Genomic DNA, 10,300 nt, shown 5'->3' on the forward strand with positions numbered 1-10,300 from the left:
ATTTTCTGGGCTGGTAGTGTGGGGGTGGGGGGTAGAGGCAGTTCTGTAGATACTCAACAATAACATCAACTTGCACTTATATAGTGCCCTCCACGCTGGGTGGCATCTCAGAGCGCTTAACAATGGTGGAGCCCAAGACCGAGCCAAGGGGAGGGGGAAGGTGACCATAGGCGCAGTCAAAAAGGCAGGTCTTCAGGCACGACCTGAAGATGGGGAAGGAGGGGGAAAGGCGGAGGGGTTGAGGGAGGGAGTTCCAAAGTTTTGGGGCGTAGTGGCTGAAGGCACAGCCGCCAATGATGGAGACGAGGATTCGGGGGATGCGGAGTAGGCCGGATCCAATAGAGCAGAAGCAGCGGGTACTGCTGTGGGGAGAGAGGAGGTTAGAGAGAAACGGGAGTGCCAAGGAATGGAGGGATTTAAACACTAGAGTGAGGACTTTGAAGTCGATCCCCTCTGTGACAGGGAGCCAGTGGAGTTTGGCAAGGACTAGAGTAATCAGGATACAATTTTGGTGTGGGTGAGAATGCAGACGACGGCGGTTTGAACAATCCTCAAAGATAATGGAACAATACCTCCAGGATATGATTCCAATTCCAATTTCTCGCATTTAGCTCTAGGCCACTTCCTCCCCTAGGGACTTTATTTCCCATCCCCACGCACCCCACTTCCTCCAACAATTTATTATGTTCCATAAAGTATTTATTCATCTGAATATGCATAATCAATGAACCAAAAACTGTTCAGAAAAACTACTCAGTTACTCTTTGAAAGAATTAATTGGCACTTCAAGAGCTTTCATTGGGAATCTTTGGGAATTTATTCCACATATTCACTGGTTGCATGTGTGGGGAAAGCAGTGAAAACACCCTTCTAATTTTTGGTTTTGCTTGAATATTTTAATCTTTTCACCTACGTCCTCTACTTAATAATAATCCTTGCATTTGATATTGCACTTTATCACGTCTTTGAGATGTCTCAAAGTGCTTCACAGAATATACTGTAAAGTGAATTAATTGTATATTTTGTGAGCGAAACTTCTGTGCTCACAAACAAATTCCTCTTTTTGAATTTCTCCTCACAACTTTGAACCTTAGAATCATTCCTGTGTCTCTTCTCTAACACCCTCTACAATGTTTCAATGACATTTTATCTTTTCCTTTTTGGAGTTGGCGACCTCCATTTCTGAAGCCAACCATTCATTCTGGGTTTATGGCTCTACGGCACTCTGAGAAATCTCTGATTTCTTGCTCCAATGGAATTGTAATGATGCTCATTATTGACCATTCACTCATTTGTCTTCTTGCCTGGAAGCAAAGTCATAGACAATAGTGGACCTTTCATATAGGTCAGTCATTGCTAAGAGGAAGTATTCTGTCGTCTCACATCACTCACAGTAATGAAAACTGGAAATGACACTGCACTCACTATATCTTTATTTACAATGCACCACACAGTTCGTTCCTTTAAAACACAATAGCCCAAAGCATTTTAAAGAACACTGATCATCATTACTGCCTCATGACACTAAACGGTATCATGATCTGTTTGGGTACAAACATAAAGAGCACAGATACTGTATGCATGAAACAGCGGTGGCTATAATATTTACTCACATGTGAGGCTTAGCGTGTAATTTTGGAAGTAAGCACAGTTAGACAGTTAACTTGGCAGAAAGTGAACTCTTGAAAATGCTCAAATTAAATAGCATCTGTGGGTGCCCTAAACATAGAGAAGAAAATGTTATGTTTTTTTATTAAAAAATCTAATTTCCAAGAAGAATGTGCTCCTATAGATCCCATTCTGCTGGCTGTGTGGTTCAGTATATGGCTCAATGGAAAATGTGAGGGACATGTTGAAAATATTATTATAAATTGTTCTTTCACAAGAAACTCTTCACACTGCTTATTGAAGGGGGAGGAAAGAGTTATTGCTTTTTTCACCAGTTCAAGTTCATGGTGAAAGCAGGTTTGAAACCTGATCAGAACACCGAGTTCAACACTGATGACCTTTCTGTACTTGCTGGTGAAAGATCCTGCAAACACATAAAATGGGCATTGGGGTTTTCACATGTTATTTAACAGACATAGTGACATGAAATTCACCTTTAACTTGTAACCAAGATTTTGCATTATTTTCAACTTGCATTTTCAAGATGCATTTCTGTCACCTACCAATCCCTGGTATCTTCTTATCGCTCGAATCGTCTACCCGTTTCCTCCACTTTCCCCCACCGCACAGCTGAATGGAGCTCCCTGATTGTTCCCCGCCCTCTCTGCGCCACCATCTGGTATTATAGAAATGCAAGTTGTTATTGTTGTTTATGTTGTTTAGGCATTTTATAAATGCAAGTTATTATTGTTTATATTATATAGTATCCCTCAATTAGGATACTATCTCAGAGTGCTTCACAATGACAAAGTCAGATGCCAAGCAAGCGAAAGGGGTGAGGGGAAGATGAAAGTGGGCAAGTTTCCTTACTCGATACGCCTCTGTTTGCCTAGCAGTAGTATCAACCCAATTGTTAGTCGATTGGAGTATTGCTTTTCTGGGGGAAATAATCCCTTCAAAAATAAATAAATCAATAATATTTGGTCACTTGATCCACAACTGTTTGTGGTACACTGCTGTTTGCAATTGGCTGCCGCATTCCACCCACAAAATATACAGTCAATTTACTTTACAGTATATTCTGAGAAGTGCTTTGAGACATCTCGAGATGTGATAAAGCGCTGTATCAAATGCAAGGATTAGTATTATTATAAATGCAGTCAAAGAGGTAGATTTTTAGATAGAATTTGAGACATAAAGAGGGGATAAAGTAGAGGGTGAGAAGGAGGAAGTTCCAGTGCTTACGGGCATATAAAATTTTAATGTGTGCACTTCAAATCATAAGCGCAATAAGATTGTCAGTAGGGAATTTATATTTTTATTTTAAATTATTGATACTGATCATGTATGAAAATTATTCTTAGCAAAATTCCAACCAGGATCAAACCTGTAATTACTGAGATATCCATTATGAAAATTAAAGATACATTCATTGTTGATGTACTGAAAGCTGTGAGGTAATAACCCTAGGCAATTTCACTTCACTTTCTATAGTTTCAGAATTATCTGCTCTTTCTGCACTCAGGACAGTTTAGGAGTGAGCAGATAAGAAATCAAGTAATGAGAAAAGGCCACTTTGACCAACTAAGGCCACACCCTTTGTAGATTAGGCAGTACAACAATAGGAAAAGGCTTTATACAATTCATAGCAGAGCCAGCATGAAAATTTACAGAAGTGTTCAGCAATGAAAGGATGTGTGTGAGACAATAATACTGATTGGTAAGTCTCAGACATGAATAATGGTCACTTCAGGAGTTACCACTAGTGGTTAACCACTGGTGGAAGAGAATAAAGATAGTCAAACAGATTTAGAAGAGAAAATTGGAAGAGCAAAATTGTCCAAAAAACTGAAACAAATTTCCTGAAGAATTGCTGTGAAGAATGTCGTTGGATAAGCACTCTAATGGGAAAACCGAAATGTAATAGCGGGAGCATCAAGTAAGAGCCAAGTCCAAGTATGCCTCATGAAGGGAATCCCACATGTGTCTCAGTGAACTGCTGGAGCTCAGCTGTGAGGTGATCTTGGGTTAGAGCAAACTTCTCATGGGTTCAGTGTGATATACATAGAGTTCCAAGTCAGACAAATGTTTTCTGCACTTGTGCTATTTATCCTACATTCTTTTCTTTCAAGCGCTTTTTTAGCTCCATTGTTTCCATCAAATGATTCTTCAAGTAATAATTGTCACAAATGTATGTCTGACTTCAGCTTATCTGAGCCTTTCATAGATATGTCACTCCTAAGCCAACCACTTATTTTCAGTTCCAATCAAATTGGCATCTTCATAAGCCTATATGAAATACTCTTGATTCCCACAAGCACAGCAAGATATCATGGGATAGCACAGAAAGTTTGCTCTCAGTTTGATCTATGAGCAGAAAAGTTTCATTGAAACAGAGAAGGTTGAGGGGACACCTGTTAGAGGGCTTTATAATTATGAAGGATTTTGAAAAAGTAGATGGGGAGAAATTATTTGCAAAATATCAAAGGGGGAGATAAGCAGAAGGTGTTTTTTGCATAGAGAATTGTTAGGAATTTGAATGTCCTGTGGGGAGCAGTGGTCAAAGCAGGATCCATATTAGCTTTCGAGGGAGAACTAGACAGAGATTTAGAAAGAAATAATTTGGAGAGCATTGGAGAGAAAGCAGGTAAATGGGAATGAGTGATTCGCTCTTTCAAAAGCCTGATAGAAGTCTTTAAAATGCTGAAAGGTTTTGATAGGGTAGACATAAGGAAGATGTTTCCACTTGTGGGGGAGACCAAATCAGGGGCCATCAATATAAAATAGTCACAAATAGATCAAATAGGGAAGTTAGAAGACATTTCTTTACATAGAGAGTAGTGGGAATGTGGAACATGCTACCACAAGGGGTTGTTGAGGCAAATAGCATAGATGTATTTAAGGGGAAGCTAGATAGGTACATGAGGGAGAAAGGAATAGAAGGTTATGCTTGAAGGCTTAGTTGAGTAAGGCCAGGAGGAGGCTCATGTGGAGCATAAACACCGGCACAGACCAGTTGAGCCGAATGGCCTGTTTCTGTGCTATATAGTTTAATGTATTCTAATTACTTCAAATTGTGAGAGTAGACAGAATGAATCAAAAGATAGCAAAATAATAAAATAATCCTTCACAGAAAGTTTGCCCAATTCCAATGGTTTTCACAATGGTACAGATCAAAGTATTTAAACACAGAAGCTGATTATGTAGTCTTACTCTACTTTAAAATTCAGACTTGTTTTTCTTATCTGTTTTCTTTTCTTCTCTTTTATCTCCTGGTGAGTTTTGAGATTATTAGACTTTGTCTCCTTACACTGACATGCCTGAATATGCAACCAGGCAAAGAGCTTTCTATAATCAACTAACATTGACTTGAGGACAGAATATTGAGTCCTGTAGCTTAATGGTTAAAGCACTGATTCCTGGGCAAGGCGAAATGTTGGGCAAGTTTCCTTATACCACATGCCTCCATTCACCTAGCAGTAAGTAGTAACCCGGTTGTTAGTTGATTAGCAGATCACTTTTCCGGGGATAATAATCCCTTTAAAATCCATGACTGTTTTTGAGACACTGCTGTGGGCAATTGGCTGCCTCGTTTAACCCACAAAATACACCGTCAATTCACTTTACAGTATTTTCTGTGAAGCGCTTTGAGACATCTTGAAGATGTGATAAGGCACTATCTCAAATGCAAAGATTATTATTATAATATTGACAAGTCCAAAGGAGATGTATTTACTCTACAGGCTTCAGTGTCCAAAATGGTGTAGTTATCCCAAATTCTCCAGTCAAAATTGCATTACGGTAGGCTCGGGTTTGAAACTGTTACAAGTACACTCTTCCTTATAACAAGCACAATCCTAGAGATGAAACGTCAGTATTCAGATCGTGCCAGCTTGTCCTTAGATTCAACTCTTCACTCTGCAGATTGAATTAGTACTATGGGGGAAAGGCAGATGAGCTCTGCTTCAGTGGATGTTCTGTTCTGAGATTAAACACATTTGCATTTAGAGTGATTCATTTTTAGATTTTGGGGAGAGGAAGGTGCCCTCAAGGTGAAATCTGAGATTCCATCCCATGGCTGCTTTGGCTGTCTTCTACTAAGCTCTATTCAGACTGATTGAAACAAAGTTAACTGTTTAAAATAATTATTAAATCCATTAGACTACACACATGCAAACTAAACAGCATTATCAAATTCAGCTCAAAGGTTATAGTTAACCCTGAAATTCCACATTGTCTGACTGCAAGACAATATTGCCTTAAAATTTAAGATAGTTTTGTATTGTATAAAATTCTTAAATTCAGTCTTAATTAAGTAGCTGCTTGTATTTGAGAATCGTGAAAATCAGCATCCAAATTAAGACTGAATTTAAGAATTTCCCATTAATGTTCTATGGTAGTCTCTATAGTCTGAGGTCTTCTTGGGGCAAAGCTGACTCCAACATGACATAATTGGCAACAGAATGTCACAATTGAATCAATGCTCTGTGCCATTCTGAATTGTCTTGTTAGTGAGCCAATACTCTAAGACACTGACGTTGACAAACCAGCCAGCCGAGCTCATCAGAATGAATTGGACGACACTAGGAGCAATGATTTTTCCCCACTCTACACCTGTTAATGTTGCAAACCAAAGCCCTAATTGGTAGGATTATGGGTTCCTTTGCAGAGTGTGCGTTCCAGGGAAAAGTTACATGTGTAGGTGGCATACATATGTGTAACTTTTAGTCTGGTTTGAATACTCTTAAGTGCGGTAATGTGTTTAGACATTCATGAGATATCCAGCTGAATTTAAGAGTAAATGATCTCACTTAGTGAAATTTCACGATTAGAATGAGCAAGAGTCAAAAGTAACTTAACATCCTATAAATAACCTCACACACATTGCTACTTAAATTAACTATGACCTTGTGCGCAGCAAAGATTTTTTTGTGTGTGCAGGTTAATTAGTAAATTCTGTCTGTGTTCAAGAGAGCAATACGTTTAACTTAATTTGCCAAGATACATTTAATTTTGCAAGATAAGGAGAAAATGTTAGTGGAAAGTACTTGGAAATTAGATCCAATTTTAAAATGACTACACATCAAGCTGTTCCCATGTAGAGCAATGCAGAACATGTCCACATCTACCTCTGATTAGAATACGATATCAATGACCTTACTCCTAGATTGTTAACATTGACCTCAATACTGTATTGTCAACACTTATAGCAATTACAGCTCTTCCACATTATCAGTGAAATACTGAATCCCGTTAAATGAGTCATGTGAGCTGACTAAAACACCAATTAATAGGGGGCAGATGCCATTTGAACAAGCAGACTGTTAATTGACCAAAATTTTGCGCAGAACAGTAATTATGTAAATTAAGATGGTTGACATAATTTGGGGAATTAAGGGGAAAACAAGTATTAACTGTAACTTAACATTTTTATCCTCTTTGTTGGAGATATGGTAGCTCTGCCCAAACCCACTTAAAAGGCATATGTTTTGCACTAGGCTAGAGTGGATTGTCTATCACTTAGAAACTGTGCATGTTTATTCAGCTACAGTAAGAATGCATATATACAATGCTTTGGAACCCCATAAACTAGACATTGTGTTGCTAGTGAACTCAAACGAAATGCATAGAAAAAAATCCTTTCAAGAAATATGACCTTGGAGAATAAACAGGTAGGCTCAATTAAACTTATATTAAACTAAAAAATAAATTTATATACAATATTTACATCCCTAATAATGTGCCCTCAATCACATCTTCTTAAATAGTGATTGCTCTTTTGTGTTCACTTCAATCTCACTCAGTGCATCTCATACCTGTATGAGAAGGAAAGAGAGCAGTATCCCTGATGGTTTGTGTCCAAAAGATAGAGGGAGAAACAGTGTCCTCACCCTCTCATACTTCCATTCACCCCAGTAGCATGAGACACCACCTTATGATGGCCTACTGTGCAACCACTTATCCCACCCTCTTTCACCCTCACCTCTGCTGTGGTTAGTTCTCTGCCAACAGCCGATCCATCATCTACCTTACCTCCAAGATATTTGCTCTGATTGGCACTGTATAGTTATACTGCTTTCTGCAGTGTTGACTGTAATGAGGGGCCGTGGCCTTTGGGGAGAGGAGGATGTCAGCCAGTCATTATTCCCTATGTCTCCCTCTCATCTTATCCATCCTCTTCATCATGATCATCTTCCTCCTTCTCCCGTAGAACCAGTTGGATAAAAACCTTCTCAAGGATGTCTCCGTTGCTCATGTCCAGATGAAGCCTCCTCACAAACCAATAATGGCTGAGTCCGTAAAATAGAAATTAGAAGCACATTGGCAAGATACTTTAACAATCCAGAGGTTCCTTATTGAAAGTCTTGGGACTTGGAACTCACTTGGAAGTCTACTCTAAGCTAACACTGAAATCCAGTGCTGGGTGTGCTGCATTGTTGAAGATGCCATCCTTCAAATGAGATATTAAACTGAGTTCAGGTGGATGTTAAAGATCACACGGTACTATTTGAAAAAATAATGGAGTTTCTCCTGGTGTCTCCTGGTGCCTGGCCAACAATCCCCCAATTAAAATTGATCATTCACTTCACGGCTATTTGTGGGACATTGCTTTGCACAAATTGGCTGCTGCATTTGCCACAATACACACAGTCGCTGCACTTTACAGTATATCCTATGATGACTGTTGGGACGTCCTCTTGACGTAAAAGGGGCCAATCCAAATGCAAGTGTCATTATTATCATAAGTGAGGCATAACCTAAAGCCAAATTCTCATTAGTAAGACAATTCCTAGCCTGACAAAGGACCAGAATCCCCAAATCTCCTCCTCTTTCTCTTTGGGTCTTCTTCATTGTGATGGCCCCTATTGTGGAGGCCACAGGCATGATTTGGGTGTGTTAGAACATGATGCCTTAAACAATGTCATATTCTGTTCATCTTACCTCTGTATTTACCTTCAGCTCATGAAGCGCCATCCCGATCTTCAGGCAGGATAACCTGGAGCCACTGGCAACATTGACTAATCAGTTATTTCCAACCAAGCATTCCTTCTTTGCCAGAACCTGACAATGTTGCCAGTGGCCCCAAAGTGATTTCCCTCTGAATATCTTCACAACTACTGCCAGGGTTTGTTGTCCCACAGAGCTCAGCATCCTCCTCCTCCTCCACTTAACAATGTTGACTGTGCTACCAATTCTCATTACATCTAGTGTATATATTCTGTCCAGGTGGCAATTATCACCTCACTGTGCTTGTTGAACCAGGATCAAGGCCTTTTTTCTGGAAAACAGAGACCAATAATTTTCATAGATTAATGTTTTTGGCAAAAAAAACTACACGGAATCACCTTTACTCAAGTACCATTTGGCTACTGGAATTTCGACCCATTGGTCTTGCAAAAATATAAATTTGCTCTAAGCCAGTTTTAAATGACAGTATTTTGTTCTCTTTTATTTAACATAATTTAACAACAACAACAAGATTTCATTTATAGAGCGCCTTTCACGTCGGGAGGACGTCCCAAGGCGCTGGACAGTTGGGTCGGGACCCAAGCAGGGGGGAATTGGTCAGGGGGAGGGAAGGGAGGGAGCGAGGAGGGGGTAGAGAGTCGAGAGGGGAGCTGAAGGCATTTAAGCAATGGATGACCTTTAGCTGCTTTGATTGCAGTGTATGATGCATTTGATTTGAAGGTTAAAGAGCATTAATAGCATTATTATAATTTAATTTTTCACAGTACCAGAACATTTTATAAACAGGGTGCACTGGGCCAACTATCTTCCAAATATTCTCAATTATTTCAAGGCTCAGAGAACAGAAGATCACAACCGATTTCAGAATATTAACAACACAGAAGATGGTGGAACATGGAACTCACTGCCAGAAGCCGTGGTTGAAGCAGAAAATAGTATTTGAGAGGTTTACACAAGGGAGAAGGGTATAGAGGGCCATGAGGAGAGGTCAGAGAGGGGGGGATTAGGATGGGTAAAAACCAGCATGAACTAACTGGGCTAAATTCCTTCTTTCGTTGCTACAGATTCTGTGCATTTTTATGTAACATAAGAAAATATTTGATTCATTCAGCCCATACCTTCCACTATCATGTACAACTTAACCTATTATGAACTTAACATCTCAAGAAATATCTCTTTGACTGTACTTTTGTTCATCCGTCTCCTCCCCACCCATCTAGGCTGCCCAGTCAGAAGTTAAGCGCTTTGCGATACCATCCCAATGTAAAAAGCAGTGTATGAATGTAAATTTGTGTTGCAACTTCATCTGTCTCCTACTAAATATTATACTATACATATTCCCTAGAACCCAACGATGCCCAAGCATAAACTTCAGAACATTTGTGAGTGCTGGGTACAGAGAATGAGAGAATGTAACTTGTAAGGTGATCAAACAAGTTGCTTTGTTTTTTTTCCCCAAATAAAACTGTGAAATATTTACCTAAAACAAGTAAAACAGCCTTGATGTAGGAGAAACTGTGAAAAATGTTTTATTTATGAATTGCTCACAAGGTTGTGTTAAGCTAAAGAGGAATTACTCTTTAAGAAGACTTGGAGTTGCCTGAATTAATTTTGAGCAGTCAGACACATGTAAAAGGAAACATAATTTAAAAGGCCTCGCAGAAGCGGGCTTGTACTTTGTTTGAGGCAGATGGTATTATGCTTCAGTAAGGATAAACATTTA

At 39.3% G+C, this 10,300-nt stretch overlaps 1 long non-coding RNA gene across 1 annotated transcript; it reads right to left on the reverse strand.

Moving 5' to 3' along the window:
- Positions 1–454: 454 nt before the first annotated feature.
- LOC103185098 lies at positions 455–8,663 on the reverse strand. The gene is made up of 3 exons (XR_488605.2): positions 8,551–8,663; positions 2,172–2,284; positions 455–2,032 (listed from the first exon to the last, which is right to left on the reverse strand). It is a non-coding gene; the product is annotated as an uncharacterized LOC103185098 (long non-coding RNA).
- Between the last annotated feature and the right edge of the window lie 1,637 nt (positions 8,664–10,300).

The sequence above is a fragment of the Callorhinchus milii genome, unplaced genomic scaffold (genome assembly GCF_018977255.1).
Source record: "Callorhinchus milii isolate IMCB2004 unplaced genomic scaffold, IMCB_Cmil_1.0 Scaffold2, whole genome shotgun sequence".
Taxonomy (NCBI): domain Eukaryota; kingdom Metazoa; phylum Chordata; class Chondrichthyes; order Chimaeriformes; family Callorhinchidae; genus Callorhinchus; species Callorhinchus milii.